Source organism: Leucoraja erinacea, chromosome 14 (genome assembly GCF_028641065.1).
Source record: "Leucoraja erinacea ecotype New England chromosome 14, Leri_hhj_1, whole genome shotgun sequence".
Lineage (NCBI taxonomy): Eukaryota > Metazoa > Chordata > Chondrichthyes > Rajiformes > Rajidae > Leucoraja > Leucoraja erinaceus.
The window spans coordinates 37339936-37359459 of NC_073390.1; the positions used below are offsets into that span (position 1 = coordinate 37339936).

The 19524-nt window shown below is 40.8% G+C and overlaps 1 protein-coding gene across 3 annotated transcripts in view; it reads left to right on the top strand.

Moving 5' to 3' along the window:
* Positions 1–12380: 12380 nt before the first annotated feature.
* Positions 12381–19524, top strand: part of ppp2r3a (protein phosphatase 2, regulatory subunit B'', alpha) — a 261434-nt gene continuing 254290 nt past the window's right edge. For all 3 annotated transcript variants that reach the window (XM_055646173.1, XM_055646175.1, XM_055646174.1), the window contains exon 1: positions 12381–12647. The gene's annotated coding sequence lies outside the window, so the exon portion shown is untranslated. The remainder of the gene's footprint in view (positions 12648–19524) is intronic.

A 19524-nucleotide genomic window follows, 5' to 3' on the forward strand; every position in this document is an offset into this window, starting at 1 on the left:
ACAAATTCTGTTTCAGTGTGTTTAAAGCACAGAATCAGTACGAACATTTCTTGGAATTTCTGACCAACTCTCTGAATGATTACGCCAGAGCTGGGTTTTGTAAACGGACAGTCAGAAACTTACTGCAGAAGAATCCCTTCACTGTACTACAAGAAATTCCATCGGTACATGGAAGAAAACAATCTGGAATAGCGTTGCCAATAGAGAGACCTACTGTAGTTGTAGACAGGTTGGAATATACCGGAGTGTGATCTTAGAAGTTAGACAAATGTTTCCAATACCTCCAGGGCATTAAAGTCAGGATTTACCGTATCATATAAATCCTTACAACCATCGGTTAAGATGTCTACCACTGATAATAATGAGGAATAATTTATGTTAAGAAAAAGATAAGATTTACATGGGTAAAAAACAAAGCATTGGTGGAACTAAGAAGGTCAGACAGCATCTGTAGACTGAATCAGTCTGAAGCAGAGTCCCAACCCAAAGCATCGTCTGCCCATTTCCCTCCGCAGATGACGCTTGGCCCACTGACTTCATCCAGCAGTTTGTTTTCTTGCTCAAACTCGTAGTCTCCTGTGTCTCTGAGATTTACGTGGAACAGATTGTTTATGTAGTCATTAATTTATTGCTCTGGTTTTTTTTCTCAGAAGATTGCAGGGGAAAAGTTGGGGAGAAGGCCAATGTACTTATAGGGGGAGTGCACACATTTGTGTATACTAACATGAAACATGAGAAGAAGAATTGTAATGCCTAACATTCAGAGTGCAACTTTACAGTAGGTTCCATATAATCTTTTCAGATTTCTCCCACCCTTGTGTGAAAAAGTCACTCTGCGTAGTCCAGCTCCAATATTAATATCTTATTCATTTGTACTCCACCATACAAAACATTTTTCTTTTTCTTGTTATCAACTTTCGTTACTTTAATACTTCATTTAGAATATCCATGAGGAAAGGAAATAACTGGAAGAGGTAGGTTGGACCGTTAATTAAAAGAGTGGTCAATGATAGTACTGCTAAATATCAACGCTTACATTTAAACACAGCTCATTGTTTCAGCTCTGCAAAGGGCAAGATTAATTACTGGCAAGTGGGTGGTGAAAGAATTTCTGATCCGTATGACTCAGTCAGTTAATGTTACATGGTTTTCTTTTATTATGTTTCCAACATGAGAAATTAGTCATGGTGTTTCCCATTCATGCTGGGCATAAAATAGGCATAGTGGAAGTTACTGAAGTATGCAATGCTCATTGCTTTCCCTGCTGGTCAGTATGTAGTGTGCATTCTTTCTGCATTCGCTTACCCTGACTTCAACGAGAAACATCCGTTCAACTCGTCACTCACCATGAACGTGGGGAACAACTTCATCTTTAGATCTGACCCCTGCTACAGAGGGAAGAGTGCGGATCAGTCCCTTCCTTTCACGAGGAGCAGATCCGGGCCAAGATGTAGCACAATCCTCACTCACTGGGATGTCTTTCTCCACTGTAGACTTTAGAGATACAGCGTGGAAACAACCCCTTCAGCCCGCTGAGACCACACTGACCAGCGATCACCCTGTACACTAGCACTACCCTACACACGAGAGACAATTTTCAATTTACCAAAGTCAATTCACCTACAAAGCTGTCCGTCTGTAGAGAGTGGGAGGAAACGGGAGCATCCTTGGAAAAACCACGTGGTCACAGGAAGAACGTTCAAACTCCATATAGACAGCACCCATGGTCAGGATTGAACATGGTTCTCTGGTGAGGTAAGGCAGCAACTCTACCGCTGCGCCATTGTGTCACCTATTTTCTCTTTGGGAAATTGGAAGAAAATTGAAGTGAGAAATGGATGAGAAGAGCAAATTGTCCTCATCCTCCAGTGTGTTTTCTGCATAGCAGGTGGCAAACTCAGGAAGAAAACAATTGTTATCTGAAGTTTTAAATCAGAAAACTATTTTTATTAAACATTATAAATAGATGAAATGTTATTACTCACAAACTTTGGGAAGTTGTTCCATCTTCCACCACTGTGAAGCCAATTGTTAAAGAGGAAAGTAAATGTTAACATAAATAATTCAGAAACATTCTGAAGAAGTGTCTTTCCCCAAAATGTTACCTATTCTATTTCTCCAGTGACGCTGCCTGACCCTTTGAGTTACTCCAGCATTTTGTCTTTATCTTCGGTGTGAACCAGCATCTGCAGTTCCTTCCTAAACACAAAACCATTTTTTTTTGTAATTGTCATTGCTGTTTTTTGTTAAGCAGGAATATGAAGCTTTGTCTGAAAGTTTAGCACAAAGGTCTTGAACTTATAATGTGTGATCATCACTAAAACCATTTATTGCATCCCTAAATACCTCAATGGAGGTAGTGGGTCGTTAAACTAGCTGGTAAGTGTTTGGACAGCTTAGTTATATGGAATGATATACCCCTTAAATCTAGCAAATGTGACATGAAATATTCAGTACTGCAGTACTATTCAATCCAGCAAATTAATTCGTGAACCAAGGTCACCCAAACCTCAGTAGTCATGAGTCAAAAGTCAAGAGTGTTTTATTGTCACATGCCTTGAGATCAAAACAATGAAATTCTGCTTGCTGCAGCTTTACCGGCAAATTAAATGCAACAACATAACTAATAAATGTATAATTAATGATCAGTTATACTAGGTAAACCAAACTATAATGGTGTAAGCCAAAGCACTTAGATCAATGTTAGTAGGGCAAAGTGGCGCAGCGGTAGAGTTGCTGCCTTACAGCCGCAGAGACCCGGGTTCAATCCTGACTATGGATGCTCTCTGTACCTAGTTTGTATGTTCTCCCTGTGAACGTGCGGGTTTCCTCTCACATTCGAAGGATGAGCAGCTTTGGGGGTTAATTGGCTTCTGTAAATTGTCCCGAGCAAGTGGGATAGAACTAGTGTAGGGGTGATTGCTGGTCTGCGTGGATCCATGCTGTATCTCTAAACTAAACTAAACTAAAACTGTTCATAGTGCATATTAGTTTGCTAATGAGGTAGGCATGTGGTGATGATTGTGCAAAGTGATTCAAGAGCCTGACACTTTTATGGGAAGAAGCTGTTCTTGAACCTGGAGGTAATGGTTCGCATGCTCCTGTTCCTTCTTCCTGGTTGTGGCAGCGAAATGAGAGTGTGGAAAGGGAGGTGTGGGTCTTTGATGATTTTAGCTGCCTTCCTGTAGATCGCCTCAATGGTGGGATGCGGTGGTTGGTGGGTGGGGGGGGCGTGGATTGGAAGGGGAACCGATACACATAAAGGACTAAAGTGGTTCCTTCATTCTTGGGTGTTTGAATTACCAAAGCAGGTCATTATGCAGCCATTCAGCATACTCTCTGCCGTGTTCAACAGAGTATTCGGCGAGATGCCAAATCGCCTCAAACTTTCGAGGAAGTAGAGGAGGTGAGCTTCAGTTAGTCGAGCTGCAGAAGGTAGATAAGCATTTGTATTTGTATACTCGGAAATCGTGTTCCAAGCCTTCGCTGGTATATTCAGCGAAGCATACAAGAATATGGGCCTTAGACTCCACAAGCCCTCTATAAATCTTTCCATGCTCCATCTCATCCTTTAGCCAATTGAGGAACAAATACTTGAAATGAAAAACGTCTGAACTAGCAAAAAAAAACATGGACTACAGTGCAGCAATGATCCCTGCCCTCCTGCATGTTTCTATCTGCATCAACTACAGCAGCAAACATATATTAGCAATAGTTTCGTCCTACAGAGATGCAGCCTGACCCACATTTATATTCTCATTATTTTCTTCTCTACTCTTTTGCTTGGTCTCACACATCTTTCCAGGCAGGACTTTTTTACTTCCATATTTCCTCATTTTCAGGTACATTTCTTCCTTTACGAACTTTTCCCAGGCTGGAAATGTCCAACACTAGAGTCCATAGCTATAAGGTGGGAGGAAATATTTAATGGAGATGTGCAGAGCAAGTTTGTTACATAGAGAGTGGTGGGGGCCTGGAACACATTGCCGGGTGCGGTGGTGGGGGCAGATATGGTAGTGGCAACTAAGAAGCTTTTAGATAGGCACATGGAAGTGCAAGTATAAAGAAATATGGACCATGTGCTGGCAGACAAGATCAGTTGAACTTGGCAACATGTTGTGCACAAACTTTGCCAAAGGGCCCATTCCTGTGCCTTACTGTGCTATGTTCTATGTTCTATGTTCCCATCCTTCTTTCCACACAGCCCAAAGGAATGCATTTGACATTCCAACAAACCTCTCACCTTTATTTCTTGGGTCACATTTGTCAATCTGCTTAAATCTAGCAAAGTGGTGCGTTACATCTTTATCTTTCCATTTTGCAGAGATCGTCATTAGGATCACAATGCACACATAAATGGTGCATGCAAACAAAGCAGGCATTCAGACATGCAAAGAACAGGCACAAGGTCAAAATAGGTAATGTTAATAGTTAATAGTTAATTAACCTATTCACAGCAATTGAATCATACTACCTATTTTGTCTACCAATGGTGAAAGGAGGGTCCCAATCCATTGTAATCTCTGATTTTTTGTGAAGATTTGAATTTCATCCAGATCGTATGCAAAACGTTTATTTTAAGGTAGGCTTTTAATCCCATTCATCATTTCTCAAATGCACAAACATTTAATTAACATTAGGTTAACTCCCTCTTCCTGTTTCTTGTGATGTTTCATTTTCTTAAATAGATTGGCAACCTACCTGAAAACTGCTGCCAGTTCTTTGAATTTGGGGTTAAAATAAGTCACAATTATTTGTTCATGGAGAATGATCAAACTAATTTAGATAGGGTATCTTGGTAGACATGGATGAGTTGGGCAGAAGCTCCTGGTTCTCTGCTATACTGTCAAATTACTGAGCATTTTCTCAGTATAGGTGCTGAATAATTCTGGATAGTAGATGACAATGTTCTGAAAGTGGAAAATGCACTTGTCTCAGTATTTGTTGTAATGCGTTATAATTCGAAAATCAAAACACTTAGTTCTTTCCAAGCAAACGCATAAGGTTCTTGACCTCATATAAAGCTGAGCCAACCATTATAGAAACTGTCCAATATTCATTTCCACCGTTTCGGAAAAGACCACACTGTCTGCAAACCCAGTTTACCTCAGGCAACTATAAGCATGAAATGTACCCCAGTGTGTTTTTATTATACGCTATTTTTCTATTAATGGAAAGGTAAAGTGTGACATTTATGTGGTGGCTACTGCCTGCTGAAAAGTATTATGTGATCATTATTCAAAATTTGAGCACAGAATATTATGTGCACAATTTCTAACTCTAAAAAGATTTAAGTGCCTGAATCTGTCTGGAGCCACTTCCGAATGTATCTCAGAAGGGGTCTCCTCTTGCTTCTACTGTTTGTTCAGTTACGCACAACTAAGTCTTTAAGCACACACGACCTTCGCCTATGGCTGCACAGCTGGAGGAAGAGGAGAGAAGTGGGTTAATCACCCTTCACTTCCGGTCAAATGCCTGTGTTCCATCAGCAAGCCTCAAAGGATAAAGACTATGTTAGAGGCCAATAAATAACAAAGAACATGCCGGAGCGACATGGCAGACCAGCGGTAGATTTGTTGCCTTACAGCGCCAGAGACCCAGGTTAGATCCTGACTACGGGTGCTGTCTGTACAGTGTTTGTACATTCTACCCATGATCTGCATGGGTTTTCTCTGGGAGCTCCGGTTCCTTCCCACACTCCAAAGACATATAGGTTTGTAGGTTAATTGACTTCCAAAAAGATTGTAAATTGTAAGAAGTGCAACCATTCTCTATATAACTAATACCCACTAATCCCAGCATCATTCTGATAAAATTTCGCTGTACCTTTTTCTAAGTCTCACATCCTTCCAGTAATGAGGTAACCATTACGTTTTGTATATTATGCAAATATTATTGCGCCTGGGTGTTAAATTTTGGTTGATGACGCTCTGATGTTGCATCATAAAATAACCTGTAATGCAGAAATGCTAAAATAAATCATATTTTTGTGTTGTTTCAAATGGCAAAATCATATCATGGAATCCAATACTCTTTAGTTTAGTTTATTATTATCACGTGTACAGAGGTACAGTGAAAAACTTTTTGTCATGAGCTATCCAGTCAAGGAAAGGACTATACATGATTACAATCCACAGTTTATAGATAAAGGATAAAGGGTACAACATTTTGTGAAAGATAAAATGCAATTAGAGATAGTTCAAAGGTCATCAATGAGGTAGATGGGAGGTCAGGACCACACTCTAGCTGGTGAGAGGCCAGCTCAGTTGCCTGATTAAAGCTGGGAAGAACCTGTCTCTGAATGTCCAGATTCAGGTATTGTTTCTTCCCAGCTGTTACTGTACATCTTGCTTGATGGGAGACGGGAGAAGAATGAGTGACTGGGTGAGACGGGTCCTGGTGCTGGTGGCATTGCCGAGGCAGCGTGAAGTATAGATGGAGTCAATGGAAGGGAGGGAGGTTTGCATGATGGCCTGGGCTACATCAACAACTCCCTGTAATTTCTTGCCGTCTTGGATGGAGCTGTTCCCAAACATGCTGATAAGTTGTTGGGGTCATGCCAAACATTCCATCAAAGGAAGTAGAGGCATTGGTGGGCTTTCTTGGCCATAGCTTTTATGTGGTTGGTCCAGGACAAGTTGTTACTGATATCCATTCTTAAGAACTGTGAAGCAATGGGTGTGTGTATGTGTACTGTTTCACGTTCAGAATGGAATCACAATCTCCTTTGTCTTGCTGACATTGAGGGAGAGGTTGTTGGCTTGGCATATGTTTAAGAGGTTTCCAACCTCCTTCCTGTACGCTCAATTCCATGACATGAATGAAGAGAATCAAACACTTTAATGTGTTGCTCCCAATGGTTTGTCGCAGCCATTTTCAATGCGTATTAGACAACAACTGTGGGCAAAATGTGCAGGAAGGAACTGCAGATGCTGATTTATACCAAAGATAGACACAAAAGGCTGGAGTGACTAAGCAGGTCAGGCAGAAAAGGAATAGGTGACATTTCAGGTTCGAAACCTTCACCAATTTGTGTAGATGGAATTGTGATGTGACATCTCTCTCAGTCACTAGGGATTTGGGGCTCATATTGTCGACCTCCCCGTGGTGAGCCCTGTCAACTGACCTCAGTCAGGCGAACGACAACAAACAGAGACAGCAGTAGAAATAATGCAAACTCAGTCGCCGCAGCTTGCAGCCCTAATGCAACCTCAGTCGCTGCGGCTTGGCGCCCTTTTTAGGGCGGGCACCTACGGATGCCGAACCTGATGGCATCACCCTGCTGCAGCTGAATGCGGAAGGCCTAACTGGCTGCAGCACCCGGAGGGCGTTACATAACTTCTGCTGCCTCAAATGCAAGAAGAAGACTAGGGACTTGCATGTCAGATTGTATTGGCACAGTTGTCTCAGGTTTATTCATCATTTCTTCATTGTTCCTCTCTTACTTTGGTAGAGTTGCCAATACCCAAGCTCTTCCAGGTAGCAAGTACTTTTGCCCTTCCCAACCATCCTCGTGGCATTTTAACACCCTCTCTTAATTGTTTGACACCTTTAAAATATCATACACAGCACTTTTGCCTCGCGTTATTAAAGTGCTTTCTGCACAGATATTAATCAATATCTGAAGCTGTGTACAAGTGAAGGAAAACAAAGAAAATTCACCAGCTCAGCCAAATGTTCATTTCAAACATTCTTAGAATCATAGAAATTTGCTGAGCAGAAGAAGAGGATTTGGCACATCACACCCATGTCAGCATGATGTGCAAACCACAAAGAAATAGAAACTCAAACTTCTGACAAAATTGTGGTAGATTTTCAATTTGTGGGACAGTGTTAAATGAGGGGTAGCAAAGAGAATACCCATGTTTTGACCTGATTTTTTTAAATTTCCATTCAGGGGTCACTGGTTTTTTAATTGAACAATATCGCACAAAATCAATCTTCTACGCCACTGACGACAAACACAAGCCCCATCGATATTGATTTGCTGCAAAGTCAGGTGCAGTGTTGAACTCTGCAGTTGTTCTCACTTTGTTTTGCCATCAGTTCTTGGAGATTGAGTAATGAGGAATTGTTCGAAGGTCTGGAACTCACTGTTACATTGCCAGGTAACAAGGGTAAACATTAACAACGTCTAAAGACACAATACTCGCTCTCACTGGCAGCCATTCATTGAGATTACTTCGATATTTCCTGTCAACAGGGAAAGCTTACTGTTAATTCTAAGAACTTCACCAGAGGAAAACAGCACTTCTTGTACAGGAAGTAGCGTGATTAATTAAACAATGAGTGGAGCATTAATTAACTTCTGCATATTACAAAGATACTCTCTTCTATCTGATGTTTGGATCAAGCCAACCAAATTTGATTCAAACAGCAGATGATATTTCACTGGCTCTCCATCCACTCTGCTCTCGTCCATCTGAATAACAGGAACATTTACATTGGGCTCCGTTTATCGGCTACAGCTCTGTGTCCAACACAATCATCAAACTCCAAGACCTGGACCTTTGCAACTGGATCTTGACTTCCTCATCGACAGACCTCAATCTGTACCGTTAGAGATGACAACTTCTCACATTAGCACAAGGCTGCATGTTTAGCCCCCTGCTCCACTCCAAGCAGAACTCCAATACCAATTCATCAACTACACCACTGCAATTAGCCGAACTAAGGGTGCCGTGAGTCCGTTTACAGATGAGAGATGGACCACTTGCTTGAGAGGTGCCGAAACAACAACATCAACAAGATCAAGGAGCTAATCGTTGACTTCAGGAAGAAGAAGTTACAAGACCAAGCACTGGTTTTCATTGTTAGGTTGGCAGTGAGCAGCTTCAAATTATTTGGTGCTAACAAGTTAGATAAACATCCTGGGCCCACCATGTAGATGTAATCAAGTAGAAAGTGGACAGAGTCTCTACATTCTTAGAAGTTTAAAGAGATTTGGCGTGCCATTGAATACTTGAATGGACATCTATAGATGCACTTAAAAGTATGCTGATTGGTTGCACTGGCACCTTGTACTGCAATGCAATTGCAAAGGGCTGCAGAGAGTGGTGGACTCAGCCTGGTTCATCTTGGTCACAAACCCCCCCATCATCAAAACCTTGCCACAAGAGGCGCCACCGCAACAGATGGCATTTATTATCAATATCGTGCCCCCTTCTCGCTGCTACCATTGGGCATGAACAGCTTCAGGAATAGCTACGTTCCTGTAACCATCAGGTTCTTGAACCAATCAGCATAATCTTGATTTAAATCTTTTTATTTGAATTTCACAGCAATTTGCATACATACAATGATAACAGACAGTGACAGTCAAGGCATAATTGTGCAACAGTATGTAAGCGACCCTCAAAGCCCTTACCCTTACCCACCTTCAACCTACCCGAATCAGGTCGGAACCAAACGGGGACAAACAACACTCACATACATACACATCCACACAAATATGGTAAGATAAACGAAACAAAAAGTACTAAAAAAAAAAAGGGGTGGGGGGTCACTAATAACAGTAAATAAGTAAGTAATTAAATAAATAAGTGTGGGGAGGGTGGGGGGGGGGGGGGTTAAGGGGAGAGCAGCTGCAGTAGAGCAGAACAATGGTGGAGAGCACTCAGTCCTCTTCCGAGTCCGGGGACAAGTTGAGAGAGTTAACAAGTTCCAAGAAAGGGTTCCATGTATCTAGGAATGTCTTGGTAGATCCTTTGAGAGAGAACCTAAGTTTTTCAAGCTTTAAATTGTAAAGCACCTCCTTAATCCAGCGGGTGTGTGTCGGGGGACAGGTGAGCCTCCAGTTAAGCAAGATCAGTCTCCGGGCTAACAAGGTTGTAAAAGCTAGAACCCGTTTCACCGCAACAGAGAGGTTGGTGTTGGGAGGGGTACCGAAAATGGCTGACAGTGGGTTTGGAGGAATAGTCTGGCCGTAGGCTCTGCTTATCAAGTCGAAAGCACTCCTCCAAAAGGCAGCATAATCTTAATCCTACCTCAGCAACAGAAAACTATGGACCACTTCTTGCACTACCACGGACTTGTTTTCCAATTGTGTTTTTGCTCTCTTATTGTCTCTCTTTTCTCAGTCTTTTGCTTTTCACTGTCTTATAGTGGTCATGTGTGATTTATAATGTTATGTTTTGGTATGTTATCTGAATCTATGTGCCTGTGATGTTGCTGTAAGTAAGATTTCCAATGTACTAAGATGTATCCTAACTAAAATTATTTTTTTATTTTGTTGTAAGTGCTCAAATAATGGACACTGGGAAAATGATCATAAAACAAGATTAACTCAATGGCATCAAATGACAAAAAAAAAATGTTTTTTTTTTAAATCAGACCATCAGTATTTAAACATCCAGCTGATTGACTGTGACTGGAGTCTGGGAGGAGAGCAAAGAATACCTCTGGTTGTGTTTTTATGTTTTCCATTGCAGAAGTAAGCAATTTACATGGTAAGCAATAACGACAAGTAGATAGAATATGTAGCAGCAGAATCAATGCCCTGATATTCAGCTGATTCCCAAAATAAACCAAAACGCCTTGGTCAGAGCTACTCTATCTAATTTCCTCTTTCCGATAGAATATTTTTGGAAGGGTTTGTAAAATGCATCAACTCTTCTTGCCAAGTATTTTCATCCTTTCTGACATAAAATGGAAGATTAGTCTTAAAGACAGGACATATCTTTCCTCTGGTGATATTAACTCTTTATCTCAGTGGCAAATAAAATATTTATTTTAATATTTTGTCTTATTGTGGGACATTATACATCTTTGTTTTATCTATGAATTCTGCACATGAATCAAATTGACAGCATGCTGTGTAAGATGTTATACTCTGTATAAGTCACAAGCTGATGACTGAATAAAAATATCCCAACATTTAAGACACAGTTAGATAGGTACATGGATAGGGCAGGTTTGGATATGAACTAATGCTGGCAGGTGGGACTAGTGTAGCGGGGATATGTTGGCCAGTGTGAGCAAGTCTGGCCGAAGGGCCTGGTTCCACACTGTATCACTCTATGACTCTATGTATCTTGTTTTCTGATCATTTTATTAGTGTTTATTATTTGAGCACTTACAACTTTATGAAAAAATACATGTTATTTATTTTAGTTAGGATACATCTTTGACCTACCTTACTTCAAACTCTGATTTAGATCATTGGTGTACAATAGAGTCATACAGCACGGCAGAACAGGGCCTTTGGACAACCAGGTCAAACCTGACCGTCAAGCAACCATTTGCACTTATTCTACACCAATCCAACTTTATTCTTCCCGCACTCACATCAACTCATTCCAAGATTCTATCACTTGCTGTACACATTAGGGCCTGATTAACTACACATTGGGATGAGGAGAAAACTGGAACACCTTTAGAATAAACCTACATGTTTACGAGGAGAGCATGCAAACTCCTCGAAAGACAGCACCAGAGATCAGGATTAAACTTGAATCACCGGAGCTGTGAGGCAACAGCACCACTGATACACCATGGTGTCATCTCAGTGGTGTAAAAACTCCCCACATAGAAGCAACTAAGGATGGGGTTTTTTTAATAATTCAGTGGAAAAGCATATGACTTTGAAAGGGAATACAAGGTTCCAAGATTCTATCCCTGTTCTTTGCTACTTTATCATTTTGCTTGGGATACGACAGTAGATGTTTCAAAGGGTCCTGACCTGAAATGGTCCTGGTCTAGCCATGTCCTCCAGATATGCTGCCAGGCTCACTGAGTTACTCCAGCACTGCGCTCTATGCAAGATTCCAACATTCCCAGTTTCTTGTGTCTATATCTTTATATATGGATGAGTAAAATAAAAATCACCTAAAATGTTTCTACAACATTACCAACAACTGACCTCCCCACAAAATACCTACCTTTTCATTGACCTCTTCTATACATACTTTCATTAGCAAGAAAGTCTATGTGTGATGACAAACAGTTCTAATGAGATACCTCCTGTAGTTGAGTAATCTGTCAGCATGCATACCTGAAGAATAGGTACGTTACTGGTTATTAATGGCTGAATAACTCTGCAAAGTCAGTAGAGGGAAGAAGGCTGGAAGATAAAGTAACAATAATGCAAATTATTTTTACTCAAACAAAAATGTTATGGTACTACATTTATAGCTGGCCATTTTGCCTCAAAGAGTTAAATTAAATATGTTTCCCCATATTTACAGCTTTGGTTCGATCTGTTGAAAGCCATTTTTAGAATAGCATTAACTGTTTTTTTTTAATCCGATGCATACAGGTCTGTATCCAGCCAAATGCTGGTCTGCTCTCAGCGTCGCTCCAAAGTTTCCCTACTCTGGTTGGCTGTCATTAACTCCCCCAGTGCTCCCCCTAACTCCACCACGACCACAATCCAGAGTTCCTCTGGAGAGCTCCACTCTACGGCATCTGCCTGCCTGTCTATGACTCTCACTGTTAGAATGGAATGACTTAAGAGTTTCAGCAGTGTTATGTGTCAGCCCACAGAGGTTGTTAGTGGAAAGCTGCTCCTCCCTTTTATACAGACACCTCCACCAGAAAAGAAAGTCCCGAGGCAACAGCGGGGACAATCTGAAGTCCTTTCTCTGTTTTAAAACTATAGCCCTTTCATCAACTGAGAAGGAAGGAAGGATATCACTGAAATTTAAAGGGTACGTGCACTGTGCTTATTTATGATCTGTGAGTTTTCTCTTTTTATATTTACTTCAGACGAACGCTGGTCACTGCTTTATTAAAATGAACGAGAGTAGCCTTGTCGCTTTGCCTGTGTTTTTTGTGCCCTGAAGAAACCCTTTGTGAAAATCAAAAGAGGTTTCAGACTGGCATGATATTATACTTATATCGCTCTAGGCTTGTTTAGTTTAAGTTAAAGGTGAAAATGAAATTGGAAAATGTACCATTCCAAATGCAGAGTTAAAGGGGAGAGGTAACTTGCTTTCTGATCTCCAAAGATATAATTGAAGAAACTTAATTATACTTTCTGCGCATACTTGTGCCAGTAATTGTATTATGTTGAATCTTTTTTTTATTTTGCATCGAGGTGTTATTATCACAGTGATGTAGAAACGTTTCATGCTGGGTTGTGTGAATGGTTTAGCTCTGAATTTGAAGGCAGGTCTCCACGAAAGCATAGGTAAATATACGAGTTATTGGTTGATTCCGGGGATTTCGCATTGCTATCACCAAATGCACAGATCAGTTCGCCAATGCGCGCAGCACTGTTGCGTCTGATTTTGTTGTGTCACTTTGAGAGTTATCTCCATTTACACTACATAGTTCCAGCGATTCAGTGGCGAGTTGATCACCTTGGGTTCAGTTGCATGTAACAGCGTTGTGAAGTGAGGGGAGCCCACGTGACCCAAGTTCCTGCTCCTCCAAACTCCACAGCATTGTGTATCCACACAGTAATGTGCACCTTTCAGTTCACATATTTATAAATATATTTTTAGAATAATTGAACATCTAGTTTCAAGACTGTAACTTAATCGAGGAGGTTCAGCTAACATCGTAAAAAGCAACAGTGTGACACAAGCAGTTTATGAAGGTTATCTGAAACCCTCACTTAAGGAGAAGTATTGCATTTACCTAACTCCCTGGAATTTGATACTTAAAGGGGTACTAACTTCATTTGAAAGTATATGGCAGACATTTTCCTATTTGGTAATAAAACTTTGCACATCAATGATCAGCCATGATCACAGTGAATGGCAGAGTTGGCTCGAAGGGCCGAATGGCCTACTCCAGCACCTATAGTCTATTGTCTATTGACAATCGTGAGTAAGACTAATTAATTGTATGTTAAAAACACACATATATCTTTGGTTCTTTCCTCACCTAAGTAAAACAAACACTTTTTTTATAGACACAAAGTGCTGGAGTAACTCTGCGGGCCAGGCAGCAACTGGAGAAAAATGATGGATCTCCAGGCACTTTGTGTCTATCTTTAGTACAAACCAGTATCTGCATTTCATTTTTTAATATTTTATTATGGCAGTTTTCATTTAACAATTATGCAGCTTTCAATCCTTGATCACATGTCCATTTTCTTCACCATTTCTTATTAAGGCTTATTGAGAAGGTGTTTTTTTCAAAACAATGTGGGATGAATTGCTGCTTAAATATGCTACTATGAGGCATCATCTGCAGGTTACAACCACCTCAGTGTCTGTTCCTTATCTGTGTCATGTTCCATGCTGCGGCATTGCATGTGTGCCAAGACCTGAACTGTTAATTCCACAATCCAAACCTGATCAGGATGCTTCAGTTGTCTTCCGTTTGTCTTGGACTTGGGTTGCAATCTGTTTTGCCATATGTGTTGTAGCTGTTGGCGGCACATCCTTGAGAATGTGTGGAGATGCTGATGGGTGTAATGGTGTGTGAAGGACAGGAGAGGAGGGAGTTAGACACAGCATTTGGGAGGAACTGCTAGCTGAGCTCCAAAGGTCGTGGTAATTAGATTCTGTTGAATATCTCGGAGGAAATGTCTGAGAGGAATTAATTACATATTATAGTTTTGAGCCTCTTATGATTAATAACTCCAGGGTGATTCTGCTCACGTTATTCCCGCTGGCTTGCTGCAGAGTTGGTACAAAGTGCAGAGCGTCTTTTTCACATTTTGTGCGTACCTGTGACTAATGCCTGCCTACTCTTGTTTAATTCAAATACTTGGTAAGAATAATTTGCGTGAAAAGGACTTAAAGACATCATAAAACTGAATACCTTTTAGGCAAGTTAATCAAGACTTAACAGGACCATACTTGCACCTGGGAAGTTCTAACTTTTGTGCTGTGTTATAATGTATGTTACAAAAATACTAGGTGACGTCTTGTAATCGGACACTGTCAAACAATCAGTTTTAAATGAAACCTTATGTACAAGATAGCTTTTCCCTCAGGATAACTGATTAGGGTTGCACAAAGGGTTAGCACAAGAATGTAAACAATGATTTGTACAAGGACATTGAGGAAAGAAGTTCAAAAGACATTATGCAAGAAAGAGAATTACCAAGAGCTTAGAGAGCGGAAACTGGCCATTCTGCCCAACAGGTTTATTCTGGTGCTCATGCTCCACTCTTACTGAAGTTCACCATTCTTTATGAGCGAATACTTCCTTACAAGGCAGGTGAAGCTGCATTTACAAGACAATAGACATTTCTGGATAAGAATGTCCAAAAGTCAGGAAATGTCATTTGGCACTGTGTTGGACGACTCCGAGCGCGTGATGATATTACATTACCTGAAGATTACCACATTTCGTCATAGCTGGGAAGGATAATAGGCCCAATGTCAAAGGAGTGACTTTGCAGCATAAGGCACGAGTTCAGTTTGGTTCTGTTCTGGGCCTCCTCTGAATCCTATGCACACATGGAGCCGGTGATGAGATTACATTCTCCTCTAACCTACAGAGCCTATGTGTATGGATCCAGCACCTTCATAACAGTGGGCTATCGTCATTTCACAATCATGGTGGGAGCTCCCTCTCTTTTGTTTTGTGAATGATTGGAAAATAAAATAGCTCCAGCCCAATAGTTGCACAATCTCCAGAAGTTCCATTTAGAGGGAAATTGTTAGGCTGCACAGTTAAACAAGATAGTGTTATTCATTCATGATTAGAATGGATTGGATGCTACTGACAAGGTGGAGACATTTGCTGTCCATCTATGAATCACCATAAATTACTCAGGTAGCTTCGGGTGAGCCATGGTGATGAGCTGTGATGGGAGAGCAGATTTCCTTCCCAACAAATGCTAAAGAACCACATGACATTTTAGAAAACTCCAGTTGTTTTGTGGGGCAGTCAATACAGATTCCAAATTTTTATTCCAGAATAATTTAATTTAAAGAGGGCTTAACAATGGTAAAGCCATTGAGCCCCAAGAACGGGTGATTAGATGTTTGGAGATAGTCATTGCCTGGCCCACTTGCAACACAAGTATTATATGTCAGTAATCAGCCCATACCAGAGAGTCTCGGTTGCTGCAAGCAAGCATGGACTGTGTCATTTGCTGAGGAATTGAAAATGGAATTGAACATTATCTTATCATCAGTGAACATTGATTTGGCCGGAAGTGCCAGAAATTCTGGTAGAATCAATGTTTACTGATTTGGCCAGTCGTTCAGGTACTTCTGCCCATTTCTCAAATTATGTTGGAAGGAAGGTCCTTGATGACACAAATGAAGATGGTCGGGCTTGCTTTGAGCACCTCTGCTATCGTGAGGCTGAGATGATAGATCTCCAAAAGCAGCCTGCGTTCCAAAGCCCATGACTAGCAATGTTACAACATTTTGAGATTTAAAAAATCAAGTCTGCAATTTATCCCATCAGATAAAGCATAACAATAAGTTTAATTTGACACCTAATTCACTTTCATATCTCAAGTAATAAAAAAAGTTATGGCCATTTTCATACTCGGAAATTAGCATCTTGTTCCCTATTGATTTTCTATGGACATAACAAAAAAGCTGTGATCGAGGACAGTCAAAAGCCCATAACCTTCTTAAAAATTAAGAGAACTGAATGAAATTTTCAGTTATCATAGATTGAACCATTCTGAAACAAATATAAAATAATCTTACTTGGAGGACCTGAAATTAAAGCATATAATTAGTTAGTTACCCAATTGTAGCCTAATTTCAAACTTCAATTACTAGATCTAAACATCTATCCATTTCTTAATAAATGATTAACATTTTTAAATAGCCTAAGTGTCCAAATAATATTCACAAATAATTCACAATAAAACATGATTTTTAAATCTCATTTACATCAATTTATAGGCCAAATGGAAGGAATTTAGTGTTCAATTGCTGTAAATTAAAGTCAATTTAAATCGGCTTTCTAGTGGGTTCCTGTGAACGCGCTGGTTTAGAACGTTCACATTGCGCTAGATTTGTGCCCCCAAATGCCCAGAAAAATACTGCAGGATATAAAGAGCCCAAAATGAACTATTCGCTATAGAAAACTTTATATACAGGGTTCTTAAGAAGCCCCTTTTAATGTAAAAATAAGGTACATACCTTTAATTGTTTGCTTTATAAAACCCTGGGGCTGCGAGAGGTCGCGGGTTTAGAGAGTGGTTTTTAAACTACTATAACTATTATACAAGGCCATAAAAACTAATAATACCTTTTGCGACGGGGTCTTTCAGCGATTTTCCGTTAATGATTTACTAGGCTGAACACTTTCGATTGCAACAACCTAGTAAAAATCGCGTTTTAAACCCGCCCCCTCTAAACAGCGCCAAAATCATACACACGGCCTGGGGGCAGATTCTCATCGACGATTCAGGTAGGTTTTGTAACATACCTACCATGACTTTCAGGATTTTGGTCCATGTTTGCAAGTTCACCAAGCCCTGATGAAATCGAAACCTAATCTGGTCACCAATGAACAGGTTATTGATGATCAACTCCCGCGTGTGAGAATTATTGATGATAATTTCCATCACTTTGCTAATGATTGAGAGTTGTCCGATCGAGTGAGGTAATTCCTAGCTTGGATTTTTTTTTTTCCTTTTTGGGTACAGGACATACTTGAGACATGTAACATGTTGTCAAACCGATGACAGTGTTGTAATTCCTGCATGGCTAGTTTTGGAGAGCAGGACTAAGCAGGATGACAGTATTACAGCCAGTGTTGTAATGCTCCACACTATTTACTGCACTGAAGGCTCTCAGCCATTGTTTCAACCAGATGGAATGAATTAGATTGACCGAGGACTGCCGTATGAAATGTGTATACAACACATAATCCTCCAAAATTTACGCCACTTCCAATGGAATCCCATCACTAGCCTCCTCCAATCTCATCTACTGTATCTGTTGTTCAAGATGTGGACTCATATAATCGGCGAAACCAAATGCCGACTGGGCGATCGTTTGGCGGAACCAACCTGATCTCCTGGTTGCTGGACACTTTAATTCTCCTTCCCATTCCTCCACAGACCTTTATGTCCTCGCTCTCCTACATTGTCAGAGTGAGGCTAAACGCAAATTGGAGGAAAAGCATCTCATATTTCGCTTGGGCAACTTACAGCCCAGTGGTATGAATGTTGATTTATCTCACTTCATGTAGCCCCGGTATTCCCTCTCTCTGAATCCCTCCACCATCCAAGTCGCATTAGCTTCTAATTTTCACCCTACAAACAGCTTACAATGGCCTGTTTCCTGTATCATCGTTCCTTTATTGCATTTCTTTCATTCATTGTTCTTTATCTCTCCACATCACCATCTATATCTCTCGTTTCCCTTATCCCTAACCAGTCTGAAGAAGGGACTTGACCCAAAACGTCACCCATTCCTTCTCTCCAGAGATGCCGTGTGTCCCGCTGATTTACTCTAGCTTTTTGTGTCTATCTGCCGTATGAAATGGTGGGAATCTCTGGCGGAAGCTATGATGGATCATCTGCTCAACACATCTGACTGAACACAGTTCTAAATATTTCAGTCTTGCCTTAGCACTCACACACCAGATTCATCTGGGGCACCCAATTTTATTGAGGATTGGGATGAGTTTAGAACCTTCTCGTCCCATTCACCATGTAATTGTTCATGACCATCCTGAACTGGGTATTGTCAGACTTCTGAGCCATGATCCAATCTATTGGTTCTAAAATCATTAGCTCTGTCCATTGCATGTTTTTTTTGCTGCTTACTATGCATTTAGTCCTGTATTGCAGACTCACCAGGTTAGCAGTTCTCTGTTAGATGTGGCTGGTGCACTCCTGTATGCCATTACATCCTGCCCATTGAACCATGGTTAAATCCATGGCTTGATAGAATGCTAGAGTGAGAGAGATGTGCATTTCTGCTACTGATGAAGATTCGTAGCACCTCATGAAAGTCCAGTTCTGACCTGCAGGATCTTTTCAGATTCTATCCCATTTCGTACAATTCAAGTGCCACTCAACCAATGGATGTTGATCTTTGTGTGAAAATGAGTATTTTTCCCCACAAAGTCGGTGTTGTGATCACTTCTACCAACGTTGTCATAGACCGATGCAACCACCCCAGGTAGATTTGTACCCTCGCGACCTGTGCAAACACACTCTGGCAGTTTTGCCCATCAGGATTCTGCCAGCCCAGGTAATCTTGGTGATGAAGATTGAAGATTCCATCTAGAAAACATTGAAAGAACACTTGTTATTTTCAGGGTTTCGTCCAAAGTGTTCTTGAACACGGAGGAACACCAATTCATCTGCTGAGGGAGGGGTTTCTCTTCTCCTGATACCAGGAAACATCATGAGGAGCCGAGTCAATGTTGAGGATTCCCAGAATTACTGACTTCTCCCCAGAAACCATTGGTGGGTTTGATCAGCTGGTGGAAACTAGATATACCGTAGAATCCTAATTATCTATAAGGTATTATGACACCTTATCTATAACGCATTATGACACTTTATCTATAAGGCATTATGCGATGAGTACAGCTATATTAGACTACTGCTGAATAGCCTGTGGGTCAGCACTACCTATTTAGTCAGCAGTCACCAGATGTTTAGAAGCAGGGCATTGCAAGGACAACTAGGCT